The 14,343-nt window shown below is 46.6% G+C and overlaps 1 protein-coding gene across 1 annotated transcript in view; it reads left to right on the top strand.

Moving 5' to 3' along the window:
- Positions 1-14,343, top strand: part of LOC102450331 (uncharacterized) — a 317,538-nt gene that overhangs the window by 284,418 nt on the left and 18,777 nt on the right.

Here is a 14,343-nt window from a genome sequence, read left to right as displayed (position 1 = left end):
GGAACCTCAAAATTTGGCACCAGTCCACTTTAAGGCCAGGACATTCAGGGGAATAGATCCTGAACTTGGTGGTTGTGCTAAGATGATGCTGATTGCATATTTGTTGTAAATGACCCAGGGCAGACACTGCGATGCCAGTCCCCTGGAGAACTTGTGTGAGAGTTAGAGGAACTGGGGAGTGTAGAACTCACATAGCAAACGCTGGAGACGGCACTGACAGTTTCATTGTTCAAGGAGATTGGAGTCGCGGGTAGACCTGCCCCTGGATTTTGCGACTCTTCTTTTTGATCATGAAACATGGAGGCCAATGTTACCCACTCCTCTTCCATTTGCTGGAGTGCCTCACGAAACCTCTTGAGGCTCTGGACAGGTTGTCAGATGGTCTCCCAAAAAATACTGGACTCATGGTATTTTTTGGTCAAGCAAAAAAACCGGGATAATAAGCCCCCCCCTTTTCCCCCGTTCTGGGGTGCCCAGAGTGGTGATCGCAACCCTACTTCCCAGCTGGGACTCCCAGGCTGGGAGGCGGGGCCATGATTGGCGCTGGGAGCCTGTGATTGTGCAGAAGTCTTGCGGGGGCAGAGGGAGTGGCTGGGACTCCCAGCCACTCCCCCCACCCTGACTAGGCTTCTTAGGAGCAACCAGAGCAGCGATCGCGGCCCCGCCTACAAGGTGGGACTCCTAGGCTGGGAGGCGGGGCCGCTATCGGTACTGGGAGCCTGTGATTGCACAGAAGCCTGGCGGGGGCGGGGGGAGTGGCTGGGACTCCCAGCCACTCCCCCCGCCCTCACCAGGCTTCTGTGCAATCACAGGCTCCTAGTGCCGATCGTGGCCCCGCCTTCCAGCTGCCAGGCTTCTGTCTGGTGTACAGCCGGAAAAGTCAGAGAATACCGGACATTGCACATGTCCGGTATTTTCTGATTCTTTTTACCAGACAAAGAGCACAAATACCGGACTGTCTGGTAGAATACCGGACACTTGGCAACCCTACTCTTAGTAGGAATCTTAACGCCCATGAACCCGATGGAATGCTGTATTCTGAAATCCGTGGTCCAACGAGCATGCACAATACAGATGCTGACACCAGATACTTCTTTCGAAGGTGCTGATGAGCAACTCCCCAAACGTATTCTGGCAAAGGTTCCATTATGCAACTCTCCAAACAAGTCCATAGTGCTAGGGACACCTGTGTTTGTTAAGGTTGCCGTCAGGCAAGATGGTCAGTTGAATTGATGGCAGCCTTAAGATTGATGTGGGATGGCTGGTGGGTATAAGAGTCAAGGGGAGGCATTGCCTTCCCTGGGTCTTAGTGTTCAACCTGTCCCTTCATCCTATTCCTATTCTGACCATTCCTGCTGGCTTCCATGACAGGCTGCTGCAACTTGGTGAGTCACCCCCACCCCTCCTAGCGGCCTCTAGTAACTTAAACATGAAAACCGTTCCAGCTAATAGTTTGCCAGACCTATTAGTATAACTTTGAAGCTGTGAAAGAGCCATTAAACAGCAATAAAACCATTTAATAGACATGTGACAACTCAGAGATATACTGTCAGTTTCTGAATTTACTGGCAAAACCAGTTCTGCATTTCAGTAATACATCTTCAGGACCTTAGTTAAAATTTTGCTTTAAATATTTCTTTCGTTTTTTGCTGAAGATTATAAAAATCACATCTCTGGGAAATCCCTCCATAGATTTCTAAATGCACAATCTTGAGTATTCAGCCTTAGCCTTAAATGCTTGGATCTTCAGATGTATCATTTTTTAAATAATTTTTTTTCAAATGAGCACCCTGATCTAAACTACACATTGTAATTTTAATTACTGTCATACAAAAACCTGCTTCCCAAGTCTCCTGTCCGTTCTGTCCAGCCATGCTGCCATGGGCTGCAGGTGCAAGAGGCAAGGGAAGGTAATGCCTTCCCAAACTGACAGGCTGGCCCCTATGACACTCCATCCCCAGACCCATCCCCCATTCAGTGTGGCTCTCCCCATCTCTTGGGGCTGCCTTGGCGTCAGCCCCGTGTTACGGCTTTAGAATGGTTTAAACGACTTAACAAGGGCCTTAAATTGCTTAAATCTCTTAAACTGATTTAAGGCTTTAGAGCAACTTAAGTTCTTGGGATCTGGGGGTGTGTCACCCTTCAGGCAATCACTGAACTGCCAAAGGCAGTTGACAGACATGGTATCTCCTTGGCTTTACACGCATTCCTGCTAGTAGTGCGCCCTCCGACTGGAGAACGTTCCTACTCTGCATGCTCCACAGAGGGCATTTTCAACCCCTCAGAATTAAGCCACTCATTTTCCAGGCTAGCAAAGGTTCTGCTGTTCCTCAATGAGGCGCCCACGTGTCAAGTCAAATTGCTCAGAGTTCTTCTGTTTGTGAGCAAAACGGTGGTCAGAACAGGAAATAGAACCTTGCGCTGGTTTTGTTTTTATAATTGTCCCATTCAGACACTTGAACAAAACTAGTTCCCATTTACCAGAAAAAATATCCCTAAGATCTTAAACAAAAATTTCATCTTCAAAGTATAATCTTCTGGAAACTTGAGTGAATGATAACAAGAGCTTGTGGAAACCATTTTACAACCATCATTAGAGAGGCAACTACAAGGAACTTCTGCAATAAAATAATGTTTTGTTACCTGGCATGATAGCAGGATCTGTCTTTTGCACAATAATGATTCTTGGGAAGGATTCAGGGTATTTTACCTTCCGCAACTAAGAATGAGGATTTTAGCCCTAGCAAGTTGGGGGACTCTGTTACTATATAGCACAGGATAAAAACAACTCTGGCAAGGTGAATGGGATTTTCTTGGAAGAATGCATTACCTAATTTCTTTCTGTTTGATGAAAGTGATAGGTCATGGAAGGTAGGAGAGGGAAATTATTAAAATTAAAAGACAGTAGGTTTAAAAACCAAACAATAGGAAGCATTCCTTCAAACAACACACGGTCAATCTGTGGAACTCCTTGTCAGAGGATGTTGTGAAGGAAAAGACTATAACAGGGTTCAAAAAAAGAACTAGATAAGTTCACAGAGGATAGGATCATCAAAGGTTATTAGCCAAAACGGACAGGGATGGTGTCCCTGTTAGGGATGAAAAATCCCATTTCATTGGTTAACTGGTTAAATGTTAAATGCCGTGGCCAGGCTGCTGTGGCCTGTTTGCCGCAGGCAGGGCCTGCTCCAGCTGGAGGAACCCTGGCCTGCGGGCCCACCACAGACGGGCTGCTCTGGATGGTGCTGTGTAGTGGCTCCCTAACCTGAAAAGCGCTGCAAGAGATGTGTGTTATAGTTATTTCCTATAACCTCTCCTCCCAACACGCATATATAGAGTCTAAAACAAAGGAGAAGTGCCGCTCTGCCTACTCTGCTAAAAATAAAGATAGCATCCTTCTTCTCACTAGCATGGGTAACCTGTCAGTTCCCCTTCCCTGGGGTGGTGCATGGGGAGTTCTCCCTCCTGTTTCAATCTACTTTAACCACTTGCCCTGCCATATTCCTGGAGAGGGAAATTACCCAGGGGAACATGAAGAATTGGAAGCAGGATTCAACTAATAAAGAATTTAAAGCGTAGGAAAATAAATAATGACAATCAGCATGGTTTTATGGAAAATAGGCTTGTCAAACAAATCTGATTATATTCTTCGGAGCGATTGCAAGTTTGCCTGATAAACGTAATTGCTAGATGTAATGGACCTTTGTAAGGTATTCAACTTAGCATGTGACATTCTGATTTAAAAAATTGGGAGATATAATATCAATAGAGCACATGCTAAATGGATTAAGGACTGACTAATGGTCAGATCTCAAAATGTAGCCATCAATGGAAAATCGTCATATGGGGGTGTTTCTAGTGGGGTTCCACATGGATCTGTTCTGGGCCCAACAGTATTCACCACTTTGATCAAAGGTCTGGAATCCTAGAATCATAGAACCCGAACAAACCTAGAAAGGTCAGCACGTCCAGTCCCCTACGCTCACAGCAGGACCAAGCACCGTCTAGACCAGGGCTACTCAACAAGCGGCCCATGGGCTGCATGCGGCCTGTGCCCTGTCTGTTTGCAGCCCGTGGTGCAGTTTGAGTTTACATGGGGCTCAACACGTGACCCACAGGTGGATCCTTTGAACATGGCTTCCACTGGGAACACACTGCACAATGGTGAGTCAATATAATGGTCTTCTGTTGATATGCGTTTTAGTAGTTAAATTCCTGGACTGTCATTGCTCATTAAAAGTGCTGTCCTATGGGTGAAAGTCAGGTAAATATTGCATTTTATTAATATCAGCAGAACTGGCTTAAATGGGGCCTGCGTGCTGTGTAGTCTTGCCATAATCTTTGTATTCATGCCCGTCAGTGTGAAAAGCTATTTGCATATATTTGCATATATATGCAACCACTCTTAAGTTGCGGCCCTCAGCATGTGCTGTGAGTATCATTGTGGCCCCCGGGGCTTCCAAAATTGAGTAGCCCTGGTCTAGACTATCCCTGACATGATGGAGATTCCGCAGCCTCCCTAGCCAATTTATTCCAGTGTTTAACCACCTTCTCTCTCCATCTTGTAACATCTTTTTAGGTACTTGAAAGGTATTATCATTTTCCCTCTCAGTCTTCTCTTTTCCAGACTAAACAAACGCCGTTCTGTCAGTCTTCCCATATAGGTCTTGTTTTCTAGATCTTTAATCATTTTTGTTGCTCTTCTTTGGACCTTCCCCAATTTCTCCACATCTTTCTTGAAGTGTCGTGCCCAGAACTGAACACAGTACTCCAGTGGAGGAGTAATCAGAGCAGAGTAGAACAGAAGAATTATTTCATATTTCCTGCTCACAACACTCCTGTTAATACACTACAGAATGATGTTGGCTTTATTTGCAACAGCATCACGCTGTTGACTTATATTTAGCTTTCGGTCACTATGACCTCTAGATCCCTTTCTGTGGTACTTCTTCCTAGACAGTCGCTTCCCATTCTGTCTGTGTGAGACGGATTTTTCCTTCCTGAGTGGAGCACTTTGCATTTGTCCTTCACCATATTTACCTCCGACCATTTCTCCAGTTTGTCCAGATCATTGTGAATTACAATCCAATTCTCCAGAGCAACCCGTCTCATCTTGGTCTCATCTGCAGACTTACCTTAATCATTAATAAAGCTATTGAACAGAACCAGACCCACCTTATAGGAGCTGCACCTAGGTTGTATTTCCCTAGTTTGTTAATGAGAAAGACATGCAAGACTGTATCAAGTGCCTTATTAAAGTCTAGGTATACCACATCTATGGCTTGTTATCCTGTCCAAGAAAGCTGTCAGGTTGGGTTGACATGATTGGTTCTTTACTAATCCATGCTGTCTGTTACCTATCACCTTATTATCTTCTAGAAGTTTGCAAATGGGTTCCTTAATTATTTGTTCCATTATCTTTCTTGGTACAGAAATTAAGCTGACTGGTCAGTCTGTAATTCCCTGGGTTGTCCTTATTTCCCTTTTTTATAGATAGGCACTAGATTTGCCCTTGTCCAGTCTTCTCTCCTATCTTCCTGGCCTTTTCAAATATTATAGCTAATGACTCGTGTGTCTCCTCAGTCACCTCCATGAGTAACCTAGGATGCTGTTCATCAGGCCCTCGTGACTTGAAGGCATCTAACGTGACTTTTAATTTGTTCTTTCCCTACTATAGCTTCTGAAGGAAATATAAAAATCACTGGCAGGTGACACAAAGATTGGCAGAATGGTAAATCATAGGAGAGTAGTGTTGAAAGAGACCTCAGAAGGTCATCTAGTCCAACCCCATGCTCCAAGCAGAACCAGCCCCAATCCCAATCATAATGGATGCTAGTGAATAATGATGAGGACAAGGCAGTCATACAGAGCAATCTGGATTGCTTGGTAAGCTGAGTCCATTCAAATAAAATGTTTTTTAATACAGTCAAATGCAAGGCCATACAGCTAGGAATAAAAAATGCAGTGCCATAAGTACATGGGGAGGGGTTGTATTCTGCAAAGCAGAGACTCTGAAAGTGATTTAGGGGATTCCACTACATTAGGGTGTCCAGATGGACGGATTTGACAGGGACAGTCCCAATTTTGGGGCCTTTTTCTCTCCATTTTCAGCTTTTAGCATGCAGCCACAACAGACAGTCGTCGCAGTTTTAATCGAGTAGAACTAAATTGCTGGCAGTCTCCATCCCGGGTTTCATAGGGTTCCTACAGAGTGCCCTGATTTTTTATCCCCTGACACCTGTCCCAATTTTTCACATTTGCTGTCCAGTCTCCCCTTAATAGACGAGCGACTCAACCTGAGCTTCCAGAGCGATGCTGTAGCAAAAAGGTCCTTGAGTGGATAAGCAGGAGGAGGGATGTGATGGGTCATTTGTAAGGCTGACACCAGACTGCAACGTAAAGGGCTGGTGTCCAACTTTTAAAAAAGATTTGTTTTTAATGGAGAAGATACAGAAAAGAGCCACAACAATGACTGCAGGGCTGGAAAAAATGCCTTACACTGAAATGATTTCAAAGGTCGGTCTGTTTAATTTATCAGAGAGAAAACTGAGTGGTGACTCGATTGCTCTGAATAAGCACTTTCATGAGGGGGAAATTCCAGATACTAAAGGTCTCGTTAATCCAGCCGCAAAAGGCAGAACAAGAGCCAATGGCTGCAAGCTGAAGCCAAAATCCAATCAGAAATTAGGCACACTAGTTTAACAGTTGTGGTGAGGAACCATTGGAACTAACGACGGAATCTCCAGCTGTGGATGCCTTCAAATCAATCCATGATTCCTCTCTGGAAGGTGTGGTTTGGTCAAATTCGGACCAACACTGGGGTATCTGGGTGAAATGTTGTGCCCTGTGATATACAAGGTGAGGTGATGGACTTTCTTGGTCTTATACACTATAAATAAGTGGCCACCTAGGAGTCCTCTTCTTATTATCTAAAAGGGAAGACGATTTCTTAAAGCTCCTGGAGAGCAGAACATTAACTCAGCCAGGGGCCTGGTTCTGGTTTGTCTCTGTTGTTTTTCTGGAAATCAGTTTGCACATTCTCTGTTGGCCTTTCACTCCTCTCCCCGCTCCTTCCCTGAACCCACAGAGCTGGGGGGTGGGATGGAGGGATTGGCACAGTGACTAGAGGTGCCTGGAAGCATTGACAGACAGGAGAAATGTTTAAGTTCAGGGCAGGGATTGGCTTGATTACACCCACACGTTTAAAAGAATCTGCAGAGTGAGTGCAACCATGCCTTTGGGCATGATGGGAAATTGCATGCAAAAACTCCTGCGCCATCAGAGCAGGAAGGTGAGCACCTCCCCGGGGAGGTCTGGCAGAATGAAGCCGCAGGAGCGGTCTGTCTGTTTTGCCTTTGGGTGACTAGCTGACAGGCCGACTGGTGAAACCGAAGGCTGTAAGCATTGGGCTCATGACCCAGATCCTTCTTCCTGTTTCTAATGCGCGTGTTCTGAGAGGTGCAAAGAAACAGAAATAAAAGAAACGCTTCTCCAGTGTATTTCAGTGAGTCAGGCCGTGCTCGACTTCATAGCTACTCTGGATCGGGAGGCTTCTGTTCTAGGGTCACAGAGAAGAAAACGTGGTTCTTCTTGCCTGGGCCTTATCTTCGCTCTTCGCTGGCATCTGAGCACCCTCGTGCCTGACTGTTAGCTGGCGTACCAGGGATTAGCACGGCTGATTTTCAGCTTTTAGCACGCAGCCTAAGGAACAGACGGTCGTCGCAGTTTTAATCGAGTAGAACTAAACTGCTGGCAATCTCCATCCTGGGTTTCTACAGAGTGCCCTGATTTTTTATCTCTGTTAATGTTGCCTGGAGTTCCTGCTTCTAGAACGAGTCGGGGAGAGATGAGGCAATTATGCTGCGGTAGAGAGCCTTACACAAACAAGAGCTGAATGGTTAAAATACAAACATGCATAAAGATGTAGGACCTGGCGACCTTGCTTTGTTTGCATACATGTAATTGGCATAATTTCTGTGTAATTATGTTGATTTGCAGTGGACCCTGGGCTGTTTTTTTGCCCCTCTTGGTCATATTTGTTCTGCCCTAGAACAGTCAGTGCTTAGGAGTCTACTGCCGCAGCCTATGATGTACCTTATTGCTGGCTTTTGTAGCATACACTGCACATCTTTAGTGGACTGGAAATGAGCAGCAAACAAATTACAGCCAGTTGTAGCTAGGTGGACAGTTAGAAACAGCTGCCAGTGAGGAAAAATGCAGATATAATATTGGAGCACTTGCACTATCGTCAATATTCAGTGAGATGCTGATAATACTGTTTGGCTTGCTGATGTATTCGTTGCACTCTCAGCCCCGGTGTAAATAAGGAGAACTCCCTCCTCTGTGCTCATTTACAGAGTTTCACACAGAACTGCCTGAGCGCAGGTCTGGAGAAGGCAAGGTTTGCATTCTAACAAACTGTGTTGTCAGGCCAATTTCACAATCCAAATATACAGGGAAGACTTGGAACTTAACTTCATTTACAGGTTTGGGACCCATCACAAAGGCATGCACAAAGACATTACTTGACTAGCACACTACCTTCCACATCCTAGGCTATGTCTAGACTGCCTCCTTCTGTCGGCAGAGGGATGCAGATGAGTCAGGTCGACATTGAAAATGAAGTGGTGATTTAAATATCCCGTGCTTAATCTGCATAAAAATGGTCACCATTTTTGCCAACTCAGCACTTAATCGGCAAAAAGAGGCAGTCTAGAGGAGGATCTGTCGAGAGAGAAAGCCTTTTTCGACAGATCCCTTATGCCTCCTGCAAGGAGATTGACAGGATCTGTCGGAAAAGGTTTTCTTTCTCGACAGATCCCTCTCTAGACTGCCTCTTTGCAGACAAAGTGCTGAGTCGGCAAAAATGGTGGCCATTTTCATGCAAATTAAGCACGGGATATTTAAATCCCCGCTTCATTTGCAATGTTGACCTGCCTAATCTGCATCCCTCTGGGGACAGAAGGATGAAGTCTAGACATACCCCATATGCCTTAAAAACCAAACACTGGGTACTTAAGAACAATTTGCACCTTCTCTATCAGCGTCATGTGGCAGGAACACTCTAATTAATTATTTCTTTTCCCTTTTTCCTTCTCCCCCATCCCCTGTTTATTTTGGAACTGGACCTTTATTAACTCCATTCATCTGAAGAAGTGGGTTGTGCCCAGGAAAGCCATCTCCATGTTTTGTTAGTCTCTAAGGTGCTGCTTGACTTTTCCTTGTTTTTTAATCTCCCTTCTGACACTCTGTTTCACACCTTGATTAGGTCTAAGGTGAGCAGATAGCAAGTGTGAAAAATCAGAGATTCCTTTGGGGTGGGTGTGTGTGTAATAGTTGCTTATGTAAGACAAAGCCCCTAGATTGGGACCCCTGGTCACCTCACTTAGGTCACAAGAACAAGGTTCAAGGTAAGCCCTACTGCCCTTTCCAAAAAGGTCTGGAGTGGTCAGAATGAAAAGCTGTAGAAGTCACAACAGAATGGACAAGTTACACATGGGTTTGTATGAACAGTTTGTGTCTCAGGGCCTCAGATAAATAGCAAGAGCAGGGCATGTGCTGTGGTAACTGTGAGCCTTTTCCAGCATATGATGCTATGCTAGACGTGATCAATACTCCATCCTCATTATTAGAAAGAGGAGTCTGAACTGTCCCATTCCTACTCCAGCCACAGCATGGTCAGCGAGCTTTGCTGAACTCTACAGTATCCTTTGGGCTCTGGAGCAAGTTTAGTGTTAGTCTGTTTCAGCAAAAGCAACCAGGAGCCCTGTGGCACCTTAACAACCAACAAACGTATTTGGGCATCAGCTTTCGTGGCTGCAGCCTAATGTGTCAGCTGCATGGAATCACCCGGAACAGCTGCACTTACAAGACAGAGAAACTCTGGAATAACAAGTGGTGTCACGGCATTTAAGGCAATGACACCATGACCGATGTTGCGTAGTGGCAGGGCGCTGTCTCAGAGGAGAGTCTGCTAAAGCAAGAGGTCATGTAAACATCCCGTGGGAGTCCAGCAGATGGACTATGAAAATAAAAAAACGTAGAAAGCTGCCGACCAAAGACACGGTGCGCGTGTGGGCAGTACGTGATGTGCTGGTAACAGTGGAACGCTGAATGTTTCAGTGCCTGGCTTCTCCCAAAGGCCAAAGAGATCCCCGGGTTAAAGTGGCATTGAATCAGGGAGCTGTAGGCTTCAGTCGAGGTGCTTTATGCAGGACATCCAGAGCCCAAATAAAACAATTTTCTCTTCACTCTTCTGCTTTAATCTCCTCATTGTCTCCTCAGTATAGAAAGGGGGTTAACTCTTGATGAAACAGTCGTTGGTCTATAATTCCCGCCACCGTTTCTGAGTAACTGCTGTGAGTACCAGTGGGGTAGCCACGAGGCCGGTTTTCGCCTGGAATACCCACTTGAAAAGGACCTTGGCCACTCCGGGCAGCACAACCAACCAGGCCACTGAACGTGCACAGCAGGGCTAAGGCAGGTTCGCTGCCTGGCTGGCTCTCCGAGGCTCCTGGAAGCAGCTGCCAGGTCCCTGCAGCCCCTAGGCACACGGGGGCTCTGCGTGCTGCCCCTAAGCCAGAGGGGGGGCTCTGCGTGCTGCCCCTAGGCACACGGGGGCTCTGCGTGCTGCCCCTAAGCCGGAGGGGGGGCTCTGCGTGCTGCCCCTAGGCACACGGGGGCTCTGCGTGCTGCCCCTAGGCCGGAGGGGGGGCTCTGCGTGCTGCCCCTAGGCCGGAGGGGGGGGGCTCTGCATGCTGCCCCATGGCACACGGGGGCTCTGCGTGCTGCTCCTAGGCACACAGAGGTTCCACATGTTGACCTCACCCCAAGTGCCAGATCTGAAGCTCCCATTGGCAGGGACCCATGACAGTGGGAGCTCTGGGGTTGGTGCCAGCGGGCACAAGGACAGTGCGTAGAGCCGTCTTGTGCCTAGGGGATGCAGGGACCTGCCAGTCACTTCCTGGGAACAGCTGTAAGTGTTGCTGGGACCCTGCACCCACTCCTGCACTCTAACCCCTGTCCCAGCCTGGAGTCCCCTCCCGTATCCCAACTGCCAACTGGAGCTCGCACTTCGCACCCCAACCCGCTGTCCCCTCCCACATCCTGAGCCCCTCATTTCTGGCTCCAGCCAGCACCCACATCCCAGCCCTAACCCCCTGCCAAAATTTAGAATCCCTTTCTGCACCTCAAGCCCCTCCAGCCCTGGCCCCACCCCAGAGCCAGCACCCCCATCTGGAACCGCCCCCCCCTCCCAAATCCATCACCTGTCCCAGACCAGTGGAAGTGAGTGAGGGTGGGAGAGAGAGAATGAGGAACGGGGGGGTGGGGATGGAGCTGTCAGGGGTGGGGTCTTGGAGAAGGGGCACCCAGGGGTGTTTGGTTTTGAGCTATTAGAAAGTTGGCAACCTGAAGTACTAGTCCCCTTTGGCAGGGATTATGTATCTGCCTGCCCTTGGTTCAGCTGCGTCTCGGAAGCCACGGACACACCCACCTTGAGAGCTCCATTCCTGAGCGCAGAAGACTTCCCGTGTTAATACTAGATGCTGTGCCGATAAAGGCTCGTCTGGCACCCATCAGGCCCAAAGCCTGAGGTTTTCAAAGCTGATTCTGAGTTTTACTGACATGGTTCCCCTCGATGTCAGTCCGAACGGTGGGTGTAAAATCTCCCCGTAAGCTGCCAACACCTCCCCCAGGATCATTGCTAGTGCTGGGTCAGATTGGACAGACTCTCGGCTTCCTTCCACAGGCGGGCCATTCTAACTGCCTGCAGCTCGCCGTGTTACTTACTCGCTTCTGCTGACTCTTCTTTGGATGGCAGCAGCAATTTTGCGAAGGCTCATTTAGCTGCGTGTGGCCCCATTCACCATGTGTGTCTCTGTACGTGAGTCCACGCTCCGTGCAGGATATTTGAGGTCTTAATAGGGCTAGTTCAGCTTTTTAAAAATGCTGTACTTTCATGAGCTCTGCCTAACGTGCACCTTGAGAGCCCCTTTGAATTCTGGATTGCTTAATTAGTCTTCTCCATAGCTACATGACAGTGGAACAAATGAGTCATGCATAAAGGGAGAGGAGACACTTCAGCAGTAGGTTTCTATGTGCCTTTGCTAGTGAACCATGAGTAAGCAGTGTTGTAAAAAGCCTTAACAGCATTATTGATTAATTATCAAGCCTAAACGCCCCCCCACCACACAGCTTAATTGGACAAATTGCATACCATGCACTTAAGTACAAAAAGGTCTTTCTACTGCTGCACTAGCTATAATAGCAGCTGGTTTTCTGGGTCATGCTTGACCACTATTTGATCCTTGCTTTTCTAATGTGGAATAGTAATCCCATACTAACGCTCGCTATATGACCCAAGGTCACCCTAACTTAGCAGAGATGGGAAGTAGTGAGGTCCAGTAGATAAGACACAGGATTGGACTGGACTTTGAATCCTGGATAGAGTTGTGTGACCTTAGGCGTATCCCTTAACGTCTCTAGCTCTTTTTTCCATCTGTAGACTGGGGACAATAAAATAGCATTTTCCATCAGAAATCGTTTTGTTAAAAAATGCAACAAGCTCTCCTTGCCCCCTGTTCTGTATCCTGTAGCATGCACAAGCTCCCCTGCCTTTTTTCACCATGTATTTGTATTGGACCAAACCAGAATACAGTAACACAGGGTGCAATCTACATAATCAACATCAGGTGCATATCAAACCAGTGCTGGGCTGTACACCACCATGAATGGCTGCAGAGATAATATTTCAGAAGAGGTTAGTAACACGACTGAAGACAGGGTATTGGGTACAAGAAGTAACTTTGTAGTTAAACCGTATGTACATGTTTTCTCCTTTCCCAGCCTCCTGGGGGACTGCTCATGCTACCTGCCTTCCAGAGGCTAGCATTGCACAATGGGGTACGGAAAACAGGATTCGTACACCCCCTGTATTGGGTTAGACTGTCTGGGGATACTTCCCTGACCAGTCACAATGGGGAGAGTCCAGTGCTTTCTTTGATCCCACAGGAAGGAATTCTCCGAATTTCATAGCTATCTAGGCCGTTATTCTTGGTCATGTCCAGGCACTGATGAAAGCCCATTAAGAGTTGCTCTCCACAGATTAAGGTTAATGGGAGATTCTCTGACCCAACAAGTCAGGATGGTCTGGTACGGAACAGACAGATGGACATTTCTTGGGTACTGACTGTCAGGGATCAGGATACACGATTTCCCTTAAGTAAAGCCCTTCAGCTTTACTCCTTCCTGCATTTTTTTAAAATTATTTTGTAGGATTGAAGTTTTCCAAGCTTGATCTCTGCCTGAGCAAATCTTTTATTCCAAATGTCTGAAACAAACCTCCTCTGAAATCACCGAATCATGAGTGGGTACAGGGAGGGGATATTTGTCCCATGGTTATATGATCTTGCTGCTCTGTTTTATCACACACGTAACTGAAAAATGAATCATCCATTGCATGTAAAATAGCCCTCGTGAGGACAACGTCTCTAAGACTAAACAAAAATTGTTTGGAAAGTAAGAAAGTTGTGACCCTTTGGAAATTACATACTGAATACAAACAGTAGAATTGTTTCTTAAATGCAAGAGATTGTTCCACCAGAGAGGTCGGCTGTGCATTTCCCCCAAAGCAAGCACTTTTTGATATATGTTAATAACCAGTTGACCCTAAGCTTAAGCGTTTGTGTTCCTTTGAGGATTTACGTAAAGTGGCTTAAGTGCTAAGTTTAACCACTCTAAAGACATAAAATCTTAGGTCACCGTGGGGTACTTTCTGCTGTGAAAAGTGGCTCTGTAAAAATGTTACCAATGGGTTCCAGATTTGTATCTCAAAGGCATCCCTAGGAAATACCACCTGGGGCCACAAAGGTGCTCTAAGTTCTAAAGTGCATGCTCTGTTCCTTCTGGCTAGTGCCTAATCACCAAAAATAACTCTCTGGTCCAAAATCTGCCTCCGTTCTCCAAGCACGCTCACTGTCTCAGTCAGGTAGAGCAGCTGCAACAGAGCCCAATTGGGCTGTGCAGTTGTCACTTAGTCATTCTGTTGATGCTGCACGAGGCAGAAGACTTGGCTTCTTGTCACTTTGCTGCTTCTGAGGGGCTCTAAAGCAGTAACATCTGCTCTTTTGCCCAGTACGCAGAGATGGCTCTGAATATAAAGAGGGTGCAGCGCAGGTAAGGAGATGTCTTTGAAATAGTCACTCTTCAGACCTATGCACTGCCCTAAGAAATTAAAGTGCTTTTAATTCTGATGCTACTGCAAAGATTTGAAGGTTCTTATTCACTCTGAAGAAGTGCACTTTGCCCATGATACTGTATTTTTTATTTTTAGTCTCTAAGGGC

The sequence above is a fragment of the Pelodiscus sinensis genome, chromosome 10 (genome assembly GCF_049634645.1).
Source record: "Pelodiscus sinensis isolate JC-2024 chromosome 10, ASM4963464v1, whole genome shotgun sequence".
NCBI classification, from domain to species: domain Eukaryota; kingdom Metazoa; phylum Chordata; order Testudines; family Trionychidae; genus Pelodiscus; species Pelodiscus sinensis.
The sequence above is the reverse complement of the archived record's forward strand: the minus strand, read 5'-3'. Positions and strand labels throughout refer to the sequence as shown.